The sequence below is a fragment of the Triturus cristatus genome, chromosome 12, assembly GCF_964204655.1.
Source record: "Triturus cristatus chromosome 12, aTriCri1.1, whole genome shotgun sequence".
Lineage (NCBI taxonomy): Eukaryota > Metazoa > Chordata > Amphibia > Caudata > Salamandridae > Triturus > Triturus cristatus.
This window is the reverse complement of record NC_140595.1, coordinates 271,480,023-271,506,834: the sequence shown is the minus strand read 5'-3', so window position 1 is coordinate 271,506,834 and position 26,812 is coordinate 271,480,023. Positions and strand designations below refer to the sequence as shown.

Sequence of the window (26,812 nt, the reverse complement as noted above, 5' to 3'; positions counted from 1 at the left end):
ATGACAGTGCGCTATCATATCATGCTTTAGTAATATGTTTATTAAAGTGATTTTTCAAACATGCACTGGGAAACATTCTAGCCCCCACCCTGATGACAATGCTATTAGTGACCTAGTAGGCAAGTCCAGGGTCATGTGTACCCTATATGTGGCTTAGGTTTTTATTGTACATGATGCAAAAGTGTAGCTCATTAAATCAGACAACAGTTTTTTGTACAGGAGAAATGCTGAACTTGCATATTTGAAAGTGCTCTCATCTGTGATAGTGAAGGAAAAGGCTGCTCTGTAAAATAAAATATTTGCCTATGATCACACAATTTCAGACCAATTTACTGAACAAGTACATCACAGTAAGGTTGACCTGCAGGTCTGGTAAAATGTTTATGAATTTTCAAGGCCTGTACACTATTCAACCAAAATAACCTGCATCGACTCTTCAAATGTCTAGCCTGGAGAAATGGCGTGGTGGAACCAGCCGTGTTGCTCGCCATGGATGCCAGGAAAGCTTTTGATTCTGGAGAATGGGACTTCCTATGGTCAATTCTGAACAAATGGGTTTTGTCAAAGAATTTGTGTCATGGGTCAGACTGTTATACACAACTGACGGCCTGAATATGGGTGAAAGGGGTACTCTCTCAAAGATTCTCCAAAGGCCGCAGAATGAGGCATGGATATCCACTTTCACCCCCTCCTTTTAGAATTGGTCCTGGTACCCCTGGTGTGTTGGGTGAATGCGGGCGCCCAGCTACAAGGAATGAGATTTACTAGGGGTGAGAGGATAGCATCTCCCTAAACGCAGATGATATATTGTTAAACCTAGCCGACCTCCTGCAGAACTTCCACAGAGCTCTTGAGATGGTGGATATCTATGGGAAATACTTGGGGATATTTATCAACTGGCAGAAACTGTTCACATTTTTACTGTCCTCTGGTTCCCCCTCAGAGCAATGGCACTGCCTACTGCGAGGCCACGCTAGGCCACGGAGGGCTCCGGTATCTAGGGGTCTGGATTTCACACGACCCTGGGGAATTCGAGGAACACAACTTGGATGGGTTATGGATGCGTACAAGAAAGATGTGGACACTGGAGGACACTCCCTCTATCCCTGATGGGTAGGCAATACCTCAATAGGATGATTATACTCCCCGAATTCCTGTATTAACTCCAAAATACACAATTTGAAATCCCAGAGAAGTTCTTTAAATCCGTAGATGCAACCAGACGGACTCTGGTATGGGATGGCGGAACCCCCACATTGCACTACTGACTCTGATAAGGGATTCATATGATGGGGGAATCAGCCTACCAGACATTCACTTATACTACGGGGAAGCACAACTGCAGGGGAGACACTGCTGTCATCCACATGAGGTGGCCATGAGGGCTGGGTACCAGCTAATACAACTGAATATTCTACACTGCACATATATTACCAGAACAAGACTTCTCCAGATGGGCAGGGCGGACACTGACAAATATCTGCAGGGCTGTGGCCAACGCGGCACCCTGGTGCACACCTTATGGGGCGGTCCAATCATTCACCCATTCTAGAAGTGACCGGGGAAATGCCTATCTGAGGTGGTAGAGACCCCAGTTGAGCAGATACAAAAGATAGGCACACTAGGGATATGGGAGAGGGGCAAAAATTACTCAGACACACACTACTTTGCTGCAACATAGGACTTATCAGCACACAATGAAACATCGCTCGCAAATGGACTTACCCACCATATCGCAATGTAATGGAGGGACGGACTAGTGTATGAAGGCGGAACACACGACATATAAAGGCAGGAGATTCCCTAGGAAACTCAAAGGAATATGGGGACCATGGGGGGACTAGACGGGCCTAGGAGGCTCACCCATGCAGTAATAATGTTCTGTATAAGGTCCACTATCTATACAATTCTAAGGACTGGATGCTGAATAATGTCATGGTCAGATGTTTTTTCATTACATTGTTGGTTGCGAAATATAAATAATTTTAAAAAAAACAATTGGGTGTGTGTACTAAGTTTGAGTATAAGGGTGAGTCTCTCTGATATGACTTTCATATGGTAAAGACTCTGACTGGTTTGCCTGACTCCTAGCACCCCTATCTTTCAGTATGAGGAGCGAGAGACACCTACCAGATTTAATTTTCTCTGAAATGTTCATAACTTCCTTTTGGGGCTCAGGAAATCTACAGGGAGTGTCTACAAAGATTATGGGGTAACACAACAGGGCTGCTCCACTCAGCATATTAAGGAAAACAAAGTCTGTCACAGTGACATACTCTTGTTCAACAACAACTGTGGGTAAGCTTTATGTAAAGCTGAAGAAAGAACAGGATTTCTGTCCAGTATTTGGATGACAGAGCCCCCACCCAGAAAAAACAAATCTTTCGTCTAGGAGGATAAGGATTTTTGTCCCTGGCATTATTCTGAAATGACCATTTATGATATCATAGAATCTCGCTACTCACGAGGTTTAAAGTTGAGGAATGGATTTGTTACAAGATTCTTTCTTGACCCTAAAATTTGGGGTTCTAATCTTCTTGTTAAAGAAGCTAAGAATCAGATAAATGTAAGTCAGAGGCGCAACTAGACTCAAATTTCGGGTGGGGGGGCTAGGAAAAAATTTCGGGGGGGGGCTGATTATTCAAACAAAAGGCAGAGTGGAGCTGCAGGGGCTCTAAGCAGGGGTGAAAACCATCAAAGCCTCATTAACAGGCCAAAGGTTTCTTAAAGACCTGTGAAGTACTCGGGTGCGGCTGTGTTATTGCCCGGGAAGCTGTCACATCCCGGGCTGCCACACACGACGGGGGAGGGGGGGGGGGCTGAAGCCCTTTGAGTCCAATGGGCGTTGCGCGCTTGATGTAAGTATGTCTCCGCTTCACTCTCTCACTAGAAAAGACACATCACATTCTAAGCAGATGGAATGTACCAATATAAGGAGGGAGGGGAAAAGGGATGTATCAACATGGAGAGCAAGGACAATAACTGGCAATACATGTCTAAAAACAGAATGAGAAAAGATAAATTACAACACATCTTTCTTCTGCAAAATAACAATGTATTATATTAAGACAGAAGGAAAAAGGGCTAAGGGCTGGCCTCCAGAGATCTACTCGCCAACTCGCTATGGCAGGTCAGATGTTATAAGTGCGTGCTATTTTAGGGACTACTAGCCTGGTTTCACAAGAGACTCACGCTGACAAAGAAGAGATGTTCCTTTAGTTCACAGTGTGAAAGAGCGTTAAAGATGCCTTTAAATCTTGTTATATTTGCTGTGCATCCAACTATAGAGGTCAGATGTCAGCAAATGTATTTTTACAAATGGTTCCTTATTTTATCCTGGGAATTGTATTTACAAATTCCTCTAACTTTGCAGTCCGAGAAAGTGAGGTACACGATTTGAAAATCGTGCTGTGTGAAATGAAAAGCTATATTGTGTTCATTTTTTTTTTAACACACATTCAAACAGCTTGTAAATAAACTGGACAAATATTTTAAAATATATTTCAGTAGTTGGAAAACCAATTTTTGGAATTCTGATGTGTAATGGATACAAATATCTTAAAAGGATCAAAACAATGATAAATATTTGCTTAAACCCAGTTTCCACGTCGACTTAAACGCTACTTGTATCAGTAAAACCGCATGTCAGGGGGAAAGATTGTGGCCATTTCAATGTAAATGCAATATCTGTAATTGACAGTGCACTACAATATCATGCTATAGTAATATTTCTGTTATAAGTGAGTCTTTTAGCGTGAACTTAGAAACAGTCCTGCCCACAGCCTGATGAAAATGTTACTGGTGAACCAAGAGCCCAATGATGGGTCATATGTACCCTTTTTGTGGGCTAGAGTTTTATTATACATGGAGCAAATGTTTAATCTATTAAATCAAACAAAAACGTTTTTGTACAGCACACATGCCGAACTCACATATTTAAAGGTGATCTCATATTTGATAATGAAGGAAAAGGTGATTCGATTGAATACAATATTGGCCTAGGATCACAACATTTGAGACCAGTTTATGGGGCAAGCCCATTACAGATAGGCCGAGTAGAATATTCAAGTCACTACACCACCAGGTCAGGTAATATTTTTATGATTTTTCAAGGCCTGGGTAAGCGTGACAACCAGGTCAGCAAGGTGATGAGGGACATTATATATTACACACAGAAATACAAAAGATTACATGGATATCACCCATGAGGATGAAGTTTCAAGATCTTCATATCATGCAGTAATCGTTTGACCCACTGGTGGTCTACTTGACCTTTTGTTAACATTGTTAGTTTTGATCTTCTCCCTACTATATGAATGTTGGTTGTTGAGGTTGGGAAGCCTGTCCATACTACACATTTGACTATTGTTTAAATTGTTCCATATCTGACTAGTTGTTCATTATTGCAACATTGTGTTTAACATCAATAAATACACATTGGTTTGGAATATTTAGTATCATGGCCACGCCTACCCAATGTTTTTTGACTAGTACCCAATCTCCTGCAACCCAAGACTAGTGTTTACTCCACAGGTGCGGGGAACTTGTATCTCCCGACGCCCAAGATATATAGATTCCCTACAAGGGCAAGAAGTTTTAATATCTATTTTGTCCAAAGGAAAAGAAGACAAAGACTTATGGTAATCCAATAAACAGCTATTAAACTGCTATTCAACCCTGTTGGTCACAGCCAGTCAATAAATATGAAGGAAGTACATGCCACCACGTGCTGAAACGTAGTGGCCTGTAATTGGGCAAATGGTCTTCAGTGCAGTCAACTGGTTTTGGAAGGGGGCCTGAGTAGGCCCCACTGGTACACCTTCTTTTCATATTGGTGGCTCCAGGTCAGGGCTGGGCTCTGAGCAGTTTATTGGCAGTGAAAAGGTCAATGATGAAGATGGGGCCGGCACTTTCGTTTCCCCAGAGCAGACGACCAACATGATGGAGCAGAGCTCGAAGATGCAGCTCTGTATCCAACACCCATAGCACTGTCAGGTAAGAGGCTTATTGGTTTCCACTCGAGGCTCTTGTGTGGCTTCCAGGCCCTCCACTGGTCCTTTCATTTACTTCGAGCACGAGGCGAACATCAAGTTTCTGCAGCACCAGAACACCCACAGCACTGGCATGTAAGATGCTGGCTTATCTAACTCTAGGCCCCAGGGGACCCCTTCCCCTTTGTGAATGGATGCGCAAATATTTTTTAAGAGCAGGCAGTAGTCCCAGGGTCACTGCCTGCCCCTAAAATAATGGAACTGAAAAGTTTAATTTTTCATTTTTAAATGCATCCCGTTTTCCTTTAAGGCTGCATTTTTTTTTAAAACTGCTTTATTGACAAAGCAGTCCCAGACATGGTGGTCTGCTTACCCCAGCAGGTCCCCATCCCTGGGAGTGCCAGCCATATCCAATGGGGTAGCAAATTGCATGAGGTATGCAATTTGTCTGAGACACTGTTGTACATTGAATTTTGCTACTCGCAAATTGCGACTCACTCAATATTTTACGCAATTTGCGAGTCGCAAAATTCAATGGTCGTACATCTTGCCCTAGGTCCTAGTAGTGTTTCATATATGTTTCTTGCGTGTTTGCCTAAATTATGTGGTAGGATGTACTATTTTTTGGTGGAACTGGATTTCTCCCCTCCTATGACTATCAGATGAGATGCAAACATTTTTACCCTTTACTTCCATCATAAACTTGGTTCTCCTATGTAATTCAAAAAATTAAAGTGGATGTGTCATGCTTGCGGCTGCAGGCTGTTATGGTAGGAAATAAGTATAAATAGTACATGAGGAATATAAATGATTGCATAAACTAACAAATATATAAAGAACAACAGCAAATGGAACAACAATATATATAAATTAGTGATAGACAATTCTAATTAGGTTAGGCAGGAGAAGTACTGCAGAAATATACATAAACATCAACCTAAATCTTTAGGTTCCTGATTAGTGAAAACATATGGTAAAATGGGTATTAGTCAACATACTACCCGGAAATCATTCCCCCCACAAAGTAAAGGAATAAGTCATGGCGTGTGTGTCACTTCAACATGCACTGGATTAAGAGGAAGAAGTAAGGCTAGTCAAAACTCCACAATTGGGAAGGCGGTAGTTTAAGGTGTGCTTGTCACTAGAGATCATACAATAGATGTATGAGGTGTGTATCACCACAGCACGCTTTACCTTTCTGTGAGGATAAATGGCGTAGAACTGCGTTCAGAGTTCTCCTCCCAGAAGGTGTGGTAAGAACTCTTCATCAAATTAAAGGTATGTGTGTCACCAGAGAAATTAATATAAATGTATGGTGTACATATCACCGCAACATCCTTTACCTTCCTGTGAGGGGAGAAGTGCAGTATACGTCAATGTGGTGAATAGTACATGGACTCCTCACAAAAAGAGGATTGGGAAGGCTGCGGAGCTGAACTGTAGAGGAGGAGGTGTTCCCTCACAAATTATCCAAGGCATTTTCTGCGGTTACTTTCAGAGTTTTACTTTTCCCAAAAAGTTGTGTATTTTTATTTTTTATTTTTAAGTAATTGCCTATAATGCTGAAGAAAAGTAGATTGTAGATGAGAATGACTAGATAAAGAACGTTTTGATTTTTTAAAGGAAAGCAAAGTAACACCCAGGTCAGAAACATGCCTGCATTTCAGCCGAAACATATTGTTTACTTATTAAGGAACGCTTAGGGCCTGATTTAGATCTTGGCAGACGGGTTACTCGATCACAACGGTGACAGATATCCTGTCCACTGAAATATAAATCCTATAGGATATAATAGGATTTATATTTTGGCGGACTGGATATCCATCACCGTAGTGACAGAGTAACCCGTCCACCAAGAACTAAATCAGGCCCTTACTAGTGAAAAAAGTAAGATGAAAAAACTCAAGTTGATATTTGCTACTGGACTATATAAACATTTTTCAGGAAGTATTGAAAGTGTACCTATCAGAAATTATTATGTGCTGAAATAATTTGAACATTACAAAATGGAACTTTAAAATGAAAAGTTTCAGATTCATCCTTTCCAGCTATCTTTCTTTGAACTTCCAAAAGATTTACAATTGGTAGGTGGAATGTTAACTCTTTGGCTACTTACTGTCAGGTCAGCGTACAAGTCGTGGAGAATGCTCTGCAGCATTTGAGTTCATAAATTGTAATCCTTATGGCTATAAGGGTCCTCAAAGTAGCAAGATACGCAGATTGATCGAGAGCGCTACATCCCGTCCAGTTGAATTCAGCTGGATGCTGAGACGTGGCGAGGACAGCTGCGAAGAGGTCTAGGAGGCGGCTGTTACTGTGTTGCTGGTTGCATGACTGCCGGTCGATTGCCATACTCCTCCTCTGCTCCCCACTCTAGGTGCGAAGACAAGTGAGAGCCCCCGTGCTGGCTGTAAGGCTGCGCAGTGAGCACCGAGGTGAACCGGTGGAGTGAGGCGCCCATTGTTCTGCTGTGCGCTATCATTTTTAGGTCTCGCCTAGTGTTGCAGTGCGAATGCGCTGCCATCGCTTTGCAAGGCATGCAGTATATACTGTAGTGTGGAAGCTTCGTGGAAGCTCTAACCATTGGCTTTTGTCTTAAATGCTGCCTTCCGATTGGTTTGAGGCTTGTTAGTCCCTCCTCATTCATAATTTGTATCCTTCCACGGCTATTGGCCCCTTTACTCCTATCACTATTTTCTTTTAGGCCTTGTCTAGCCTTGCAGCGCGCATGCGCTGCCATCGCTTAGCGAGGCATGCAGTATATACTGTTGTGTGGAAGCTTCGTGGAAGCTCTGCCCACTCTCTGCCCATTGGCTTTTGTCTTGAATGCTGCCTTCCGATTGGTTTGAGGCTTGTTAGTCCCTCCTCATTCATAATTTGTATCCTTCCACGGCTATTGGCCCCTTTACTCCTAGCACTATTTTCTTTTAGGCCTCACCTAGCCTTGCAGCGCGCATGCGCTGCCATCGCTTTGCAAAGCATGCAGTATATACTGTAGTGTGGAAGCTTCATGAAAGCTCCTCCCAATCTCTGCCCATTGGCTTTTGTCTTAAATGCTGCCTTCTGATTGGTTTGAGGCTTGTTAGTCCCTCCTCATTCTTGATTTGTATCCTTCCATGGCTATTGGCCCCTTTACTCCTAACACTATTTTCTTCCCTGTCTCCCCACACCACCGCCCCCTCCCTCAGTCTGTGACTTCTCACCCTCCCCTGCCCCCCCCCCCACTCCCGTTCGTGTTTTCTTGCCTGCCGGCACTTCCGTTTTCATCTTTATTATTGCCACCTTGAAATATGCGAGTTCAAGATGCGTGCTGTACAAAAACTTCTCTTGTTTAATGAACTAGATTTTAATGTTACTCTAAATATAATAAGACTCTAGGCAACATTCGGGGTATGCATGGCAACGGACGGCTGTTAGTTCACAAAAGGCATTGTTGTCAGACGGGAGGAGCGGCAGTGTTTTAACTCATGCTTAAAACGAGCACTTTTAATAACTTCCTCTCAATTCAGTGCTATAATCTTTTGTACTGAGGTGACGCGCTTAAGAAATGCTTTTTTGTTTTTAATTCTGAAGAGACATTATCGCACATTTACATCATGTTTACTGTATGATCAACATGCCGAACATTTTCATGTCTCGCCCACTGGCTCGTATACGCTTGGCTTGTCTCCGGCTGGCTCTACCTGCTAATTAATATATTGGCTCGCACACCTCTAACAAAGAGAGATGAATGAATACATGACAGTGAGCCCGGTAGATGTTAGAGAAACAGACTGGTGCAGACAAACAGACAAAGTCAGTCTCCATTGCCTCACATGAGAATCATCACTTTCAATAACCTGGAAATCTGCTGGCAACTCCCGCATGCCCCAACCTCATCCCCCTCACCTATTCTTAGCAGAAGTGGCAGATTCTGAGCTGTGCCCTGCTGGTGCAGAGGAGCACGGCAGAGTCTGTAGAAGCGCTAGGATCCCTAGCCTCTCCAGGCGGGCACCTAAGCCTTCCGGGTGCCTTCACACTCAGGATAAATGAATACATTTTGTTCTGTTCTTTAGTCACCCCTCTGTGAGCACCATCTGGTAGATAAAGCTCTGTGTTAATAAACACATTCAGAGAGGTGGTTGGGTACAAACCACCAACAGCCACAATACCGTACGTTTTGAACATGTACTTAAATACCTGCTCATCAAGTACCTCATTGGCTGATCATTCCATGGCACTACCAAAATTACATTTGGGCACATTTGCTCAACTGTAAAACACTCCCTTCTATGGGTCATTTAACAACTCGGGCCTTTGGGGTTAGGTAACCTACTTTGGATGCTGTATAAAATAGAAAATACAAAAATTAATGCAATGAAACTAAGCAACCAGTACTGTCTAAAACACTGTGAAAACTGACACACATTCTGGCATTTTGTTTAGTTAATGTCAATTTTCTCATTGATGCGAGTAAAGTACTCTTAATATCTTAATGAAATCTGTACACTTTTCACTAATAGCACCGGGTGACCTTTGACAACTAGGCAATGAATATATTTTCATGTACCCCCAAAACCCCCCTGCCCCCACACCGTTGGCAAACTTCATTGCCTCCCAGTGTTTCGGTGATAACCAAGACGCAGGAGAGTGAGTCAAATAGACTAGAAAATGAAAGAGAAGCAGGGATTCGGATTCACATGCTCCGATCCCGATCGCGTTGGTTATTCTGTAAGCACTACTTTTATTAATGATTTTCGCATTAGTAAAGCACCACGGTGTGCATGTGTGGCGACACTTCACCCATGAGGTACGTGCCAAGCAATTGTTGACACGATCCACACTGCGTCTTTTTCAATATATTTATTGCGATGTGCAGGACCTTTCCAAGGGATTTTGCACACTACATACATTCACTCCAAAAATAAAACGTGTAGGTTAAAAAACAATTGCTATTTGCAACGTCAATAGCTCACAAATGCGAGACCTATTTGCATTGCTACACTTTAGTATATACTTATTATATACTCGTATGTACTTTGTGGGCTCTGGAGATCAGCCCTAGGATTTTTCTGCTTCCGCTTAGGGACTTTTTTCCTGTTCAACTGCCTCTATTTAACTGTCTTGATAGAAAACGGCCAGCAGAGGTCAGTAAAATACCAGAATTGCTGTCTGCTGAGAAACTTTCTTTCTTTCTTTCTCCTAAGTGTCCTTATTCTTTAAAATTCCAACCGCGACTTTCCCATAGGATTGTACGGAGCTCGCGGCTCTGTTCTCACACTGCGCACATCCCCAGTAGGTCCCCTGTGTCACTGCCTGGGGTGGTTCCTTGAGGTACCAGCGATTCTGCGTGCTCTAGGCATGGTGTCTAGTCAAGAAGTGGTTCTTATCCCACTTTCTTAATATATGGTTTGGTCTCCCCCTGGGGCCCATTGTATATTGTGCTATTTACTGCCGTTTTAGAACTGTAATATTGTGTGCCTTGCTCTCTATCTCATAAAGAGGTTAGTAGAGAGTGTTTAGTAATAAATACATATATTTTATATATATACCTGGTGTGGTTCTCCTTTCATTTGGTCATTCAGGAGGTTATAATCTGGTAAACCAAGCTGCTTTACATTCCTTCGAGACGTAGCCTGAAGGCTGCTCTCCATAGCTACCACTAGGATAGCTTTCAATAAAGGTTGTCTTAAACCTAATCATCAATAAGGGTTGTTTGGACTGGTGCAAGGTGCCCACTAGAACTAGTGGACAGCATATACCAGGCCAACTTCTCACACCCTTCATCCTGCAGCCTCCAGCTGGGGGCCGAGGGGGTACCTAAGGAACCTCTCCTGTAAAACCCTGCACTGTGTGGCATGCACCATGGAGTGCCTACCACATGGTAAAGGGTTTTACACACACACACCCCTTTACCCATAGGAGCCTGTGTTACAGCCGGTTGTTGAGGTGAACACAAGCTCCTATAGGAAACAATGGGAATCCGAGATCGCATCGTAATCATGTGAAAGGAACCGGCGACCGCAAGTCGGTCAGTCCTGATTCTGGGTCGGGCGGAAAGATTCCGCCCGACATCATAATGAGCCCCTTAGTGTTTCGTCAGGGTCAAACCTATCTGGGGCACCAGAATTATTGCTTACTCCATCAGTGAATCTTCCTGGCAATTACATTTGCTTCTCTAGAACACTTCAATGTTTTGGGAGAATTCTGTCCTCTATCCTGAATCTTCTGCAAAACAACACAAACAGCTCAAATCATATCGTGAACATATTGACAGTAATCTTGATTAAACTCCCATTTAATTCTGAGGGTGTCTATGTACCAGTTGATAAGGAGGCTGTCCAAGATTGTCCTATGCAAAAGAAGGACATTGGCCTCCAAGTTGGCTGTCCTATATCAAAAATGCCAAACGCATGCTTCAATTAGTTTAGGAGGCTGTCCTAGCTTCACTGGAGATTCTCTTTATGGAAAAGGATCTATCTCTTCAAGTTTCTTCAAAGATAGCTCCGGGTAAACACTGTTTGTCTTGAATGCTAACTATAGAAACTGGAGGATGTTCAATTTTTAAAATAAAAGGAAAAAGGGAAGTGGCAATGGAAAACAATTGGCTCCAGTCTTGACCCCCCAAAAAAGGAAAGCTTGGAAAAAAGCTAAAAGAAAGTTTAGAAGATTAAATAAAAAAGGAGCTAGCAAAGTAAAATTCCATACAAAAATTCCTTCTATTGAGAATTCAGTAGTCGTGGGGGAAAGGATGCAATTTACTGTTGCAGTTGAGAATCTGCAGTCAATCGTTGCTCCCGAGAAACTCAGTGATTCAAGTAGGGCAAGTAGGTTGTTACCTCCAAAGGAGCTGGAACTTTTGATTGTAAAATGTATTATCCTTGATAAGCAGGCTGATAAGATGCCCCTTGGTCTGAAGAACTTTATTCCACATGATCACTCATATTGGGTCTCGAAAGACTCTATAAAGGAAATATTAGCCTCATTGTTGTATTTAACTTGATCTCATCTGCCTTTGTGCCTTGTCAACTGTCTGATACTCTGGAAAATGACCCTCAAGGCCTTCAAATGCACCACACCAGACAAAAATGCAAAGGAGAAAGGAAGAAATCATATCTTTGTATTTTTTTGTCTTATTTGAGGATGATTCTATCTTTTTTTTTGCTGAATCTCTTGGCTTAGGTAGACTAACTTAAATTGGTAAAGAAAAGCGATCTGGATGTGGTGGTATTATTAAACATACAAGTAGGGAAGAAAACAAGAGTTATATTTAGGTCGCCACTTATTGTGAACCTGATATTGAACCATTGTGAGATTTGTATGTCACAAGGAATTGAATTGATATTGGAGTCTCACCTTTTAAAAATAAGGTTGTTTATGTATTTGGCAAAAATGATTTGCCAAATCTATACTCCATTGATGAATGTACTGTTTCCCAGGAAGATATGGCCATTAACGTGAAATTAACCCCAGTTTCTTGCAAGGATGGCTCCAGGGTGGTTTCATGTAATGATTATGAATCCGTTGTGAAGCAAAACAAAATAATTATGTATCTCAATGGGCCTGGTTAGCAGGTCTGCTAAATAGTGAATAAGTTGCAGCTCCAAATGTGTTGAATCAGGGTGTTTAGTGGTACGACCCTCTACCTTAAAATTGTGTCATGTAACATAGATGGTTACTGGAATAACTTGGGGGGAAATCATGCATTAGGACAGGTGGTAATTTGTCTACAAGAAACCGTGGGCACTTGCTGCTTTTAAGTTTGAACATTATTATGTGCTTAGCTACCTGACCACTAAGTCAAAGAGGGGCCATGCTAGTGGTGTTTAGCCACATTATTCTCTAATTTTATTTGATCATATCAGGTAAATTTCCATCAGTCAAATTTATTACATTGCTTTGTAAACCAAAGCAGAACTCAGGTCACTGCTCTGTTTTTCCTTTTCCTTTTGTCAATCTTCATATTTTACCTGGTCATGAAAATAATTACTTGCTACTGAAATACGATCATGTTGAAGGTAGGTATTCAAAGGTCCTAATAATGGGAGATCTTAATGCCACTGTCTCAAATTATTTACTTGCCTTGTTTGCTGACAAAGAATGGGAAGGGACTGTTAATATTCCAGCTACTGTGTTCCCTCCTTGCCCTAGGGATAATAAATGAGGAACTCTGCTCTTAGAGGCATGCAGGAAACAAGATTTAAATATCCTTAATGGGAGATTACAGATGATATTCTAGCTTATCCCACCCATGTCACAGCAACATCATCTACGATAATTGATTTTCCCTATTTATCGGATTTAGAAGTGAAAAATAGAAATTTGAGTGATCATAATATCTTACCCCTTGCGATCAATGGGAAACCTGATGATGCACCCTCATGGCAGATCCTTGATGGTGATGACGTGATATTCAGTGCATGAATGGGAACATATTACGGACTAAGAAAGATGAGCAGTCGCTATCAGTAGAATTAAAGAAAATTACTGAAAGCCTTTCTCCATTGGTTTGGTTACCGGTTGATTTATCTGAGGAGCAAATGGAAAGATTTATGAGGGTGACCCTGAATTGATAGGCACCCCATCTATAAAACTCATAAGGCAGTCAAAAAAAGTCAATACATTGTTTGTCTTTAATAAGTTCATCAATCACTTACAAAGAAGGTAATATACTTTTTCCTCCAAAGAGTATAATAAGTGGATCTGAGGTTTGAAAAGAACTAGGTGGGTAAGAATTCAAAATAGATCTATCTCTGATAATATCTAGTTAAAAATAAATAAAGCAATGAAATGTAAAAATCCAAAAGCCTTCTGGAAAATAGGGGAGAAGAGTGACTCTTTCTTTAAACCCAAGATAAATGATATCACTAGCATGGAATGGCAAAAATATATAACTTCTCGCTATGCTTTGAATATTCAGATGGATAACAACGTCACTGAGTCCCTAGGTGAAATCATATCAGTTGGAAGATGTTCTCCCCCTTCCCCTCCTTCTAGACAGGAGGTGCTACATAATCTTAAGGCTGTCAGGAATACTGGTGCAAGGGACCCAGATCAAATAACAATTAATATCAAAAAGCAAGATCTGGACCAATGGGAATCTTACTTAGTGGCGCTATTCCGTTACTGTTATTGTACAGGAATGGTCCCTAGCTCTTGGTGGGGCAGTATCATTTTACTGCTACATAAAAAAGGCCCTTTAAATATTCCTAGCACTTATAGGCAGATTACCCTGTTGGACGCCACTGGAAAGATTTTTTTTAAATGTGTAGTATCTAACCGGCTGGAATGGGTGGAGGAAAAAATATTATAGATATGGAGCAGGCTAGGTTTAGAGCAGGTCACTCCACTTATGATAATATAACAGTAATACACCTTAATTTGGAGAAATATGTGAAACGAAGGGGGATGCCTGTCTATGCGGCCTATATTGATTATTAAAATGCTTTTGATCACATAGACAGGCAGACCATTTGGAGGAAGTTGTGTGCCATGGGAATACCAGAGGGTCTTCTGAAACTCATTATTGCTCTTCACACCGCTACTTGGTGTCATGTGATGTTAGAAGGCAGGCGAGGTTGACTCCAAAAATCCCCACTGGAAATGGAATATAAAAATGATGCCTGTTGGCCCCCTAGTTTTTTTGCAATATATGGCGGACTTGCCCGATTTATTAAGTAAGGTAGCTGGTGATGACCCAAAATTAGGCTTTTATCCCTTAGGCACCCTTCTTTATGCAGACGATATTGTCCTGTTAGACCGGACTCCTAAAAGTCTTCAGAGACGTCTTGATAACTTGTCATTATACTCAGATGTTCAGTTCTTGAAGGTACATTTAAATAAAACTAAGGTCATCAGGTTTCACCCAAAGGGGTGTCAGATATATGCAAAATGTAAGTGGTTCTATGATAAATCTCCCTAGAAGATCTAGAATCCTACCCTTATCTTGGAAGAATTATTTTGACAAATTTGACTGGCAGCGATTATATTTCACATATATCAAATAATGCACTTGCCCATGGAAATATACTAAAGGCACTCTATCGAGAAAGAGGTCACCGGCACTTTAATCATCTCTTAACAGTATATAACATGAAGATTCTTCCCACACTCTTGTATACAATCGAGACAATAAATATTAATCAAGGCACTGTATGCATAAGGTGGAGGGGAAGATTATTCGCACAATTTGCACTTTAAACTCTATGGTCTCAATAGAGGCTGTAAAGTTGGAAATAGAATTGGTGAGCTCTTTTATAACAGGACTGGCTGCTATTTTACATGGTATCATTGTCTATTACCTGCTAAAGAAAAGTCCTTGAGGAGTCTTATGGCTTTGTACAGTCTTGCTTCCACTATGGAGACAGGATCATTTTTAAACAATATTTTAACTGCACTTCAGCACTTTTCTTTTACTAGGTTAGAAATCCAGGATATGAGCTATGTTCATCTTAAAAGTTATCTAAATTATACTATGAAAGGCCGTCCCATGGAAAATTATATAGAGTTATGTAAAGCAAAATATAGTTTCCATAGTATTATCCACTCACGTCAGGCAGCAGTTCCTCAAGTTTATTTGAACTGGAATCTGGAACATAAGAGTACGCAGGCGCATAATGATATGTAGAATGAAATGTTTGCCATTGAAAACTATGACAGTTGCATGGCAGAATATAATTTGGGAGGAGAGAATACGCATTTTAAAAACTTTTTAAAATATTTATTTTTTAAATATGGAATTTAAACGGTAACAGCTGCTATGGAGATGATAAATTGCCCAGTTAATAAATGAATATGCCCTAACCTTTTATTTTCTTTGCTCCTTTTTAAAGTTGTAATAATGGATGTAATTTTGCATTGTTTAGATCTCATTATAATATCTAAAGTTCTAATAAAAACTGAACTGAAACTGAATTTAAGTCTCTGGGTGGAAGATTGTTAATCTTTCCTAAGTTTACTTGTGGAAGTTGCTTTTCAGGTCTTTAGATATTTACGTCTGAAACAAGAGGCATTTGTTTCCATCTAGGTTTCTCAACAGTCAGATGTACATGTTCTCTTTTGCTATTCTGATGCAGGTTGAAGACGTACTCATTTGAGACATCCACTGTGTGATACCAGGGAACTACCCAGTGAATGTGTTGTGCGTCAATACCAATGTAATGCCATTATACCACACTACCTTTACCTGAGTCCACTGCACCCGCCACCCCTACCCAGTTTCATCCAAATCTCTTCTCCTAACCTCTAAGTAAAATTTTAGGAGGCTTCTCATTTAGGATTAAGCCAGTATGACCTTGCTAATCTATCCACAAAGGCACAAGAAAGTTAGCAGTGGTTGTGCTATAGACTTGTAACTGCCAAGTGCCCCATGTCATGTCTGCAGGTGCTTCACAGATAGGTGCAGTGCTTAAATCAATCTAAATGACAAGCAGGCTACCAAGTTGGAACAACTTTACTCAGTTGTTGATGAAAGAGTCTTAGAGTGCTGTCCTTCTCTACACTTCAATGATAGGGGAGAAGATGTGGCCTAACAGCTAGAGCGGTTGAACTCGAAGCTGGGGAACTGGGTTAAAGTCTCGGCAGGTGATGCTCAACATCCTGTGATTCTGGGAAAATCACTTAATCTCTCTGTGCCTAATAAAATGAATGTGTGCGTCTGTAACGCAACTGGTGCTCATGTAGAGCACTTTGATTATTTTGGGTTGAGTCCGCGCTATATAAAACAAAAATGATAGTTTGTATATTTTTTAAAGACTATCTGCTTCCCACTTTGTTCTGGTTGGTAAGGAAAGTAGGTCCGGTGAAGTGGTAATAGCTGAGGGTACAAATGGAAACTGATTTCAGCACTACAGGCCTAGAAGTAGGAGAGAGAGAGAAAGAGAAAGGCTTGAGAGTGAGATGAGTTTTCATGTCCATTCCACAGAATGGAAGGCATAACCATTATTTTCACCATATTTACACCACAAGCTGGCAACTATTTAGGACTACACCAAAGCATATTAGATAGTCCTGTCTGTCAGTACCACAAAATAACCCCAATGTTGTAAATCATCTGTGTTGGAAATTATCGTATTTTGCAATTGTAACCCCAAATTATTGTCTTGACTGGTTTTCCTGGCTATAGAATTAACCAGTAGTAATGTGCATGAACTCCCCTTTTCAACTTGATGAAACTGGCATATCCCTAAATGGCATAGTTAACTTACCTTTAAGTCCCCAGTATATAGTGCCCCAAGTGTACCCAGGGCATCTAAGTTATATGTCACCAGTGGGCTGCAGCACCCTATCTTCTACCTACTGCAGTGACAATGCAAACATGATTGCAGACCTGCTGTGTGTAGCTAGAAAGTGTAGGTTTTAACTGCAAATTCAACTGGTCAAAATAACCCCTTTTGGTAGGCCTAACCCGTTTTTAATTTTAAGAAGTCACCCCTAAGTATGCCAAGTGCCCATAAGGCAGGGTTCATGGTATTTATAGGAAGGTCATGTAGAATGTTAGTGTTAAACATGCCCTTACAGTGAAAAGGCCTAAAAGGCTATTTTCACTGTAGCAGAGTTGGCTGTTCCATAGGAAAGCACTGGGATACAATATTACATTTAATACTGTTATCTCCAGCTAGGAAACACCTTTAAAGGTAATTTTTTGACTTTTTGAAGTATTTATTACAAGCCCAATTTACTGGAGAAGTCGGATCTGTAATAAATATTATGGAAAGGATACCTTTAGAAAAGTTACCCTTTCCCTGCCTATAGCCTCTAGAGGCCTATTTGCATGAGCTGCAACTATCACCTAGGAACTGAATAGCTCCTTTAATGAGGTGTAACCTTTCTCCAAGAAGCCTCGGGTGGCGGGAAGTGTTCTGTTCCTCTAGGGAGGCTGACCATCTTGGCTATGCCCAGGAATGTAATTATCTTCATAAAATCCTACCCTGACACAGGCAGGTGTATCCAACACCAGGGCCTACCCTTCATTTGTCCTTCTAGCCAGCCAGGTACCAATCGTAATGGGAGAGGAACTTACCCCAGAACTGGTTTTGAGTAGCCACAGAGCAACAGTTTCTAATTTTTCTGGCTACACCTCTAGGGTTGGCACAAGACCTCTACATAAAGGAGAATATGTTCTACTATCTCCATTTTAGGCAGAGAAGGGCACCGTTTGATTGTTTACAGTAGGGCACCTAGGAACCGCTGCAAACGTGGGTAGGATTACACCTGTTAGGTTTTTACTATTTGTTAGGGAGGGGCAAGGAGTTGCCCCCACCCACAGGGTGGTGACAGGCATAAATATGGTACCTACAGTACTCTCCACAGAATACTTTCTGGACCTGTGGAAGAACAGAAGAGGACTGGACCAGCTATCTGTGACCTGAAAAGAACCCTGAAGCCGGGACCTGCTCTCCTTATTGTACCCAGGACAAAGTATTGGATTCAACTCATCATAACCCTGACTTTCTCTCCAAGCTACAAGGACACAACAAACTAGCCGGTAGCTCCTGCCCTCCAAGTTTATGATGCAAAAGCAGTTAGCTCCGCTCTCTACGTAGCAGAAGTTTGGGGCTCTGATAAGTTAGATGAGCTCTGTAGATCAGAACACACATTTTTAAGAAATATGGTTATGGCACCCAAATATGTTCCCTTCATCCCTCTACTGATGGACATGGGCAAGTGGTTGATTGGTGACGTAGGCAGGTTACGGCCATTACTCTTTTGGGCTCACATTAGGCGGACCATTGAGATTCTTTCCTTTGCTGAAGCACTCACCAAAATTATTTGATTAGATACTGGCTGCAAAATAGGCTGGATCTCCAACATTAAAAAAACGCTGAGAGCCTTTGGACTCCGAGCCTGTTGGGATAGCCAGGAAGGAGAGAAGAGCTCAAATGCCTATATTGGGAATGGGTGGACCAACAGGAGATTTGCAAACCTAATGTGGGTAAACTAACAACAGAATTCTACCTTCACAAACAAACCAGACATCTTGAGCCCTTCCTCGATATAATTCAGGTACCTAGGGATAGAATGCTGTACTTACATTTTAGGTTTGGCACCCTCCCTGTTTGCGAGACAACAGCAAAATGGCATACAAACAATGGTTAAGTCTGCCCGTGTTGTAAAGCCCTGACAGAAAGTATTCCCCAAGTAATGTTCGCCTGCCCGGCATATAATTCAGCACGGGCTAAATGGCTAAAATCGATTTGACAACAATTGGGAACACGGGACCACTACACAGCACTACGAATTCTCAGATCCGATCCCAGGCCACTTTTTGCATGTTGTGTAGCAAAGTTCTTGGGACAAGCATGGCTCATAAGGTGGAAAGCTCTGTCAAGAATGGTATAGTTTTAACTTGTGTTGATAAAAGGGGGAGACCAAGAAGCGGCTTTTTGAGGTCCAGCATATGTGCCCAGATACTAGCAACAAGGAAAGGAGTATGCAGTTCCTAAGAAGGTTGAGATTGGCTGTGAAGTAAGTGCAGGAAGTTGGCTACCAAGAAGGAGGATGGGGAATCCTTCCTTTCGGAGTTAGGGCTCTTACACACCCAGCCCGCTCACCTATACGGCAAGGAATAAAAGATCTCCGCCAAAGAGCCCCCACTGAGGGTGCCCGCCGGGTATTGCAGCGCAAACCCGTCGAGCGGGCTGGGTGTGTGAGGGCCCTAATTCCGAAAGGAAGAATTCCCCATCCTCCCTCTGGGTAGCCAACTTCCTGCACTTACTTCACAGCCAATCTCAACCTTCTTAGGAACTGCATACTCCTTTCCTTGTTAATAGTTTTAACTTGAACAGGGTAGCGACAAATGCACGTCATAATACTAAAATCTAGTTTAACTTTTATGCACAAGCACTTTATTTGCCACACTTTTACTGCTATGATAGGGAAATCTCGAAATAGTTAGCATATTATCGATACATTACTATGAAGAAGTACCGACTGTGTTTTTATATTTGTTTTATCTTAGATTTGTATTTGACTTGCTAACTGTGTATCTGCCATTGTTGTATTGTTTTTTAACTATCTGAATATGATACATGTATTATCACCCCAAGGGCTTAACCGACCACTTTGACAAACTGATTGTTTATACAAGCTCAAGATGCTATACGTTTGTATTTTCTCTTTTACGAAATCAATGTATTTTTTATTTATAGCTTTTATGACATTTTCTGTCGAGTAAAGCTTAAACAAATAAACAAACAAACATGAGGCCTTTCCTGCAACTGCTGATCTGACCAGTTCCAACTGCACTTGCCCCGGACTCTGCTGCTGGCCTCTGCTCGAGTGAGTCTTGACCTTCAAGTGCTGTCCCCAAGGTCCTGGATCCTTGGCTAGCCTCAATGTGTATGCCTCCTAAGGCTTCCTATAATATGGGACTTGAAAACCTTTTTGCTAAGTTGATCCAACAAAGGTGCGCTGCTGCTGGATCAAACATCCAGGTTGCTCCAGCTATGAGCTTTTTTACCACAGGAAATCAGATTCAACGGGATCTCACGGAAAAGGTGGAGCCCTCTTCGGCCACAGCCTATGGCCTAGACATGCTGGAAGAATTCGAGCTTCAAAAAATTGAGTATGTCTGAAGGTCTAAATTATCATCAGGTGAAGGCGTAAAAGTTATCCGGCTGGAGAGGTATTTTCTATAGGAGCGAAATTTTTCCTGCTCTGAGCTTTTCCACCAAAAGTCAAAGGCTTCCCCGAGACCTCATCCAGCGGCTATCAGTTGGCGTGGAGCCCTCTTTGGACTTGGCTTACTGCTCTACTGAGGATTTTTGGCTTTTATTTTGGAGACTAAGGGCCTGATTTAGATCTTGGTGGTATTACCGTCACCCCGCCATGGCAGAGGTTCCAAGTACTCTGTTGAGCTGGCGGCAATCCACCCACTGTATTTAGATGTTGCAGGAATAGACAGGTTCCCACGGTGGCGGTGGTCTTCTCTGTTGGCTAGCAATACTCCGTCGCAGTCCGGCTGGCAGGCTGGGGTGAGCCGATTTAGATGTCCTCATTGTGCTGGAGGTGTCCTGGCAGCAGAGTCTTGATGGAGTGAGGCCCTGCTGCTGTGGAGACAGGTAAGTACTACTTATCATTATCTCAATACACATTTGTGTGTTGTGAATGCATCCTAATGTATATGTAGGCAATGTGTAATGCCCTTTTTGTACATATAGCAACAAGGGGTTTGGCCCTAGGCAGCTGGACGGTGCCATAGTGAACTAAGAAAAAAGGAGGGGTGTCCTAGCCGCCACATTCAAATGCTGCTAAACCAATTTAACAGACTAAAGGCCATAATTTCAATTGATATGGGCTTGAAGCATTTATTTGCTATTTCGTTCTGTACACTTTACTCCACATTTAATCATGGGTCAGGTAAGTGCGGATCGTTTCAGTCAAGAGCAAATTAAAGCAAATTAAACATATTAAGGCAACAAATAAAGCGAGAGAAAATGGGAAAAGGAGCATTGTAATCTGGATGGCAGGAATCTTGGTGGGACTCCCTCCAACAGTGACTGCTGCCTCTGACACCATTGACGCAGGAGAAAGATCCTGGCGGATGCGGCGGGACTGCGACTGTCTTCCCTCCAAGGACCCGCCACTATCTAAATACAGCGGGTGGACCACCAAGCTGGCAGGTGGGAAGGTGGATGAGAAAGCAACGGTGGGACCAGCGCCACCAAGATCTAAATCAGGCCTTACGTCCAACGGTAAACATTTTGACTGGGTCAAACCTGCTTTTTTTTTTCAAACCTGTGCTCTATCATGCTTAGCCTCAATTTGCGCCTAGTTACTGGTCAAGCGCAACCAGATGACCGAGATTGGCACATAACACTTTGTGACGCCATTTTGAACCATAAACTTTTAAAATGTATAACTTTGGTTTGTTTTATTGGATTTTTGTCTACTTTTATTTAATTCTATTTATTAAAATGTACATATTTTTCTAAATTGGTTTGGAATTTTCTTGTGTTGTGTTATGTTGTGACCTTATTACTGTTTGAGTACTGCATTAATACTTTACACATTCCCTCTAAATTAGACCTGCCCGGTCCGGCCACAGCTACCACAGCATTGAGCTTAGGTTAATTTAGTGACTCTGTGGGTTCACCATGGTAAGGATTGTGGGTATTATTTGAGGTGGGTACCCACCCCCTCAATTAATATCCACATTTCATACTATGTGCATGAAAATAAGTCTATCTTTGGGAGCAAACCTGGCACACAACTTGTAACAATCTCAAATCAATATGCATGTGAATTGAACAGCAGGTTACTCTTAATGTGTGGAGGGTTAGACCAAATATGCAGTCTATCGTAGCTTGTCTCTTTGCTCATGCAGTTTTTTAACAAACTGCATGAAAACGTGAACACCATGTTGGAAGAATGCCAAGTGATACGTCCTCACATAAAATCCAAGAAGGCAGGAGTGGTTTAGGAACACATTAAACATACCCGATGAGTGATCTGCTTGCTAATAACTGGTAATTTTGGTGGCAAGTGTATTACAGAAAGCCAAGGGGACTCCTTGCTTTACCCATTGTGCTCAAGTTGTTCCACGTCTGGTTTAAGCAGCTAATCCTCTCTTGTTTTTTCTTTACATTCTGAGATTAATTGGTTTCCCATTCTAAACGGTGGTCAGTGAGTAGCAGAATGCAAAGAAAACACAAGGGCTAAATGAGCATCTTACTGCCTAGAGCAGATAGCCTTGAGTTAGTATTGTAAGGAACAGGTTAAGTGAAGCGAAGTCAGGACTTTTTTGTCGGCAATATGGTTTTGCAGCCAAGAAATAATCAAACAATGCTGCCTTTCATCCCAAGGGGGTTTTTATTTATTGAACCTTGATATGCTAAATTGAATGTAATGGCTGAGTACCTAATTTATTTCATCAGCAACATGGTCAATAGCTGCAATGAAGGACGGCGAATAGGCTTCTAATGCAGCTACTTAAAACTATGCACATTCAGGTATTAAAAAATGAAAGATCATGAGCTGCTGCATGCTCAGAGCCAACTTTGTCATTGAACAAAAGGAGATTTGTCACAAATCTGCGACCCTTTGAGGGACAGAAAGCTCACTAGACACCAGGGATATATAAAAAATAATAATATTTAAAAAAAGTACAGGGGTGGCATCCCGTGCACAAGGCCATACCCAAACCATGAAAAAATGCAGTACAATCTTTTTTCCCCTGGCACTTTCTGGTGGCAGTTTGGGGGATATTTGCCCAAACTGATCCAGGGGGCAGAAAGCCCACCAGATAGAAGGGATGAATATATTTTTTTTTTAAAGGAGACGGCCCACTATGCACGGGGCTATACGCCCAACTCCAAAAAAAGGCACTAGAGCCTTTCTATACTGCCTGTGGCTGTATTAATGGATTTCCCCCATCTGCCTGATTTGGCAATGGCGGTAGCTGTGGTTATTGGGCCAGTGCTTAGTTGCCACTGAGGGGAAACATACAAAACCCAGACATTTCTGAAAACTAGAAACCTGGGGGAGTCCCAAGAGGTGCGCCTTGCCTGCATGCCATGACATTTTCTTACTCCCAATGTCCTACAAACCTCAAACATCATTTTCCTTGCCTTTCTGTGACATAAACCAGCATTCCTCCACTTGTTCCGATAAAAACGCTATGACACTTTTTGTGGCTGGGCCTAGTGTCTGTGACAAGACCAGATCAAACCCAGGTCAGTGGTGTCCCCCGGACATATTTTTGGCTATTTTCTCTGTGAATCTACAAACTCTGGGTACCATTAGAAACACCAGGATGTTGGGAAAAAGATGAAAAATTGGCATAGATATCTTTTGTGGAAAACGTTGTGAAGGTTTAAATGAAAGGGACCCCTAGAGTCCAAAAAAGAGCTTAGAACCAGAGGAGACGTCCTAGTTGTCAAAAGTTTAAAATATACCATAGTCAACAACATGTCCAGTCCACTCACTGGGGGCAGGGGGGAAGTCCAACCCTCCCGTAAAGTTCTAACAATGTTACTGGTCTGTGTGCTTTTTAAAGTCATGGTTTTTCTGTGTTTCAAAACCTTTCTTCACAGGAGACTGCTTCTACCCCTTCATAAAGGTTTTCATGTCTGTTTTGTTTTAATTAGAGTTGCCGGTCCAGAATAATGTTAAATGCAGCATTTCTGGCAACAACCTATAGTTAGTATTTGTTCCCCCTTATCAGTATATACTTAAAACAGTGAATATAAGTAGTCAACACTATAAAATGTGTTCTAGAGATGCCTTAATGACCCCTAGCTAATAAATTTAGTTAACAAACACAGAAAGGTCATGTTAAAAATTAAAACAGACAATTTTATTTTAAGTCCTATTCAAGTTCAGTGCCCTGTCCTTTGTATAAATTAAAAGCGTGAATAAATGCTGGTATTTTTCTCTAAGAATGGTGGCATCCCTAGACACAAGGAGACGAAGTATTCAAAGTTAAGGGCCCATTTAAGATTTGGCAGACGGGCCATGCTCCGCACGGGCGACGGAGTAAATTGTTGCGTCGTCCTGGCAGAGGTCTTAACTGCCAACTTTTAAAATATCCATTGGGCTGGCAGACATTCCAAGCACTGGCAGTAACCACCGACTGGGCGGTTCCTGTCAATGTGCTGCAACTTTGCCGGACTGCTCCATCAAACTCGATTGACCAGTATGGCAAAGTAACAATTTTGTTTTGATTTCAAAAAGAAAATCCCGAAGCGGGATTTTCTTTTTTAAAATAAAAAAAACAATGCCCCGCTCACCATTGGTTTCCTCCCTGGGAGAGGGGGGCATTGGGCACTTTTCTGTGCCCCTTCGCACTAGGTTTTCCTTGGCAAGGACGGGCACTGAAAACCAGATATATGTCAGCCCATTTAAATTGGGTGGGTGGAAATATATAGCCAATTCTCCGACTGCCCTTACTCCCTCTGGCCATTGGAGGAGTCTGACCACAGCAGAGACGTAGGGGCCTATTTATCAGGAAGTCAGTGCACCAGAGCAAGTCACCTTGCTGCGCTGCACTGTATGACAGGTTAAGAGCAGGAATGTGCCGTTTTAAAGGGAAATTCGGCGCATTCCTGTCCTTTCCCCAGTGCTGGTACCCTTTTGGCTGCTTAGCACCAACACAGGCACCCTTGCTTCAAGGAGCAAGGATGCCTGCGTTGCATGCAGGATTGTTTTTATGCTGGAAGGGGCACCTTCCTGCACAAAAACAATCGTGAGAGGCTTTCTCCTCGTCACACCTCTCCTGGGCAGGTGTATCTTTTTGGCATATTCCCAAGTTTACCTGTTCTTGTAAATCTGAGAATGCGTCAAAATCCATGGATGTTGTGTGGGATCACCCTCGCAATGCCCATGGAAACGCCTCCCTGGCGCAGAGTAATGCAATGGAGAGATATTGCTCGAGATTTATGAAGCCACGCTTGGCCACTCAAGGTGTCCTAGCGTGGCTTCATAAATCTCCCGTTTCATTTGCGCCTCTTCCGCACTACGACGCAAAGGGGCTTATAAATATGCCCCGCAGTGTCCACCATCGTCAAATTATGGTCAACCCGCATTTAAATTGGACGGAAGGACCATTATGTTGGCGGGAAAGGAACTCTGCTGTGACTGGGTTCTCTCTACACCAACAAATAAATAGGGGCTCTAAGAAGCCAATGAAATCCAATAACAAAACAAATGATTTATCACAGCCCAAAAAAATAATTAAGGGAGAGCCCAGAACTTTCATACTGTGTATTCACGTGACATGGAATCGTGCCATGAACAGGGCTTAATTTGAGCCAGTGGTAGGCACTCATTGTTGGGGACCAGCACTTATTTTTTCTCATCAGAATTCCCCTGAGAGCAAGAAAATGAAAAACACAGAAAGAGGAAAGGAGGAAGAGCTAGACAGGATACCGTAACCAAGGGAGAAAGTCCGAACCTGCAACAGTGAGATAAAGGGGCAGGGAGTGTTTGGTAGTTAATTAAAGAGGTCCGAGGTGGATTCAGGACTGGCAGATTTGTTTGGTTTTCCGCGTGCTGTCGTTTAATGGCGCCGATCCCAGGCTTCTAAGCTGAACTTTAGGCACCTGCACTTACTCATTATTTTACCAATTAGGAATTGGTTAGTCACCACATTTAAAACACATCATTGTCCCAAAATGTACAACATCCTTCGTGAACAACCGCGATGCACCAAGGGTGAAAAGACTAAAAAAACTTGCGTCATGAAGCGTTCACAAGTGGTTAAAGCTACAAGCTTGTAACGAGCAACTTCAACACTTTAACTTTCCACTTTCCTAAGCCACGCCCTTTGCTGTTGTAAGATCAACAAAAACAATTAATTGCAGATTTGTCTTGGACGTGGGTGTAAATTCATGTTTCTTACCTTTCGCATGGAACAGAGCTCTTTTGTCATTTCGCGTATCCACCGTCCGTCTCGTGAGCAGGAAATAAGAGCAAAAGAAACTGAAAGTACGAATGGGCGGCCAGTGAGTGAAATTCTAGACCGGTGTGTGTACCTTGCACTCTTCACCAGTAAAATATGAGGAGCCATCTTCAGTGAAGCTGCGACTAACTCTAAAGTCTTACAATGGTGTCTTGGGTGGTCCTTCAAATCTCCCTTATTCTTTACGTTGGACACTAAGCAGCTCTACAACGCCCCAGGCTAGCCTTCTTAGTTAGACGTATTCCTGTATAGCAGATTATGACATACATGCCAACATTTTAGAAGAGGAAAATAGGAGATTTAAAAAAAGTTATCGGGAGGATTTCTTTTCCCCATTGTCTTCTATTGAAGAGGAGACAATTTCAGGCGGGAGACAGCAAAATAAAGCCCTTTTGCCTTTAAGAATCGGAAGTTTCCTGCCTAAATCGGGTCTATTGGCAGG

At 42.1% G+C, this 26,812-nt stretch overlaps 1 protein-coding gene across 2 annotated transcripts in view; it reads right to left on the bottom strand.

Moving 5' to 3' along the window:
* LOC146775835 (NACHT, LRR and PYD domains-containing protein 12-like) overlaps positions 1 to 26,402 on the bottom strand; it is a 497,684-nt gene extending 471,282 nt beyond the window's left edge. The window contains exons 1-2 of one of the 2 annotated variants that reach the window (XM_085637541.1): positions 26,311 to 26,369; positions 13,315 to 13,499 (exon numbers count right to left, since the gene is read on the bottom strand). The gene's annotated coding sequence lies outside the window, so the exon portion shown is untranslated. Of the gene's footprint in view, positions 1 to 13,314; positions 13,500 to 26,310 lie in introns of both variants that reach the window. The other variant, XM_085637540.1, reaches the window with a different exon arrangement.
* Positions 26,403 to 26,812: the final 410 nt, after the last annotated feature.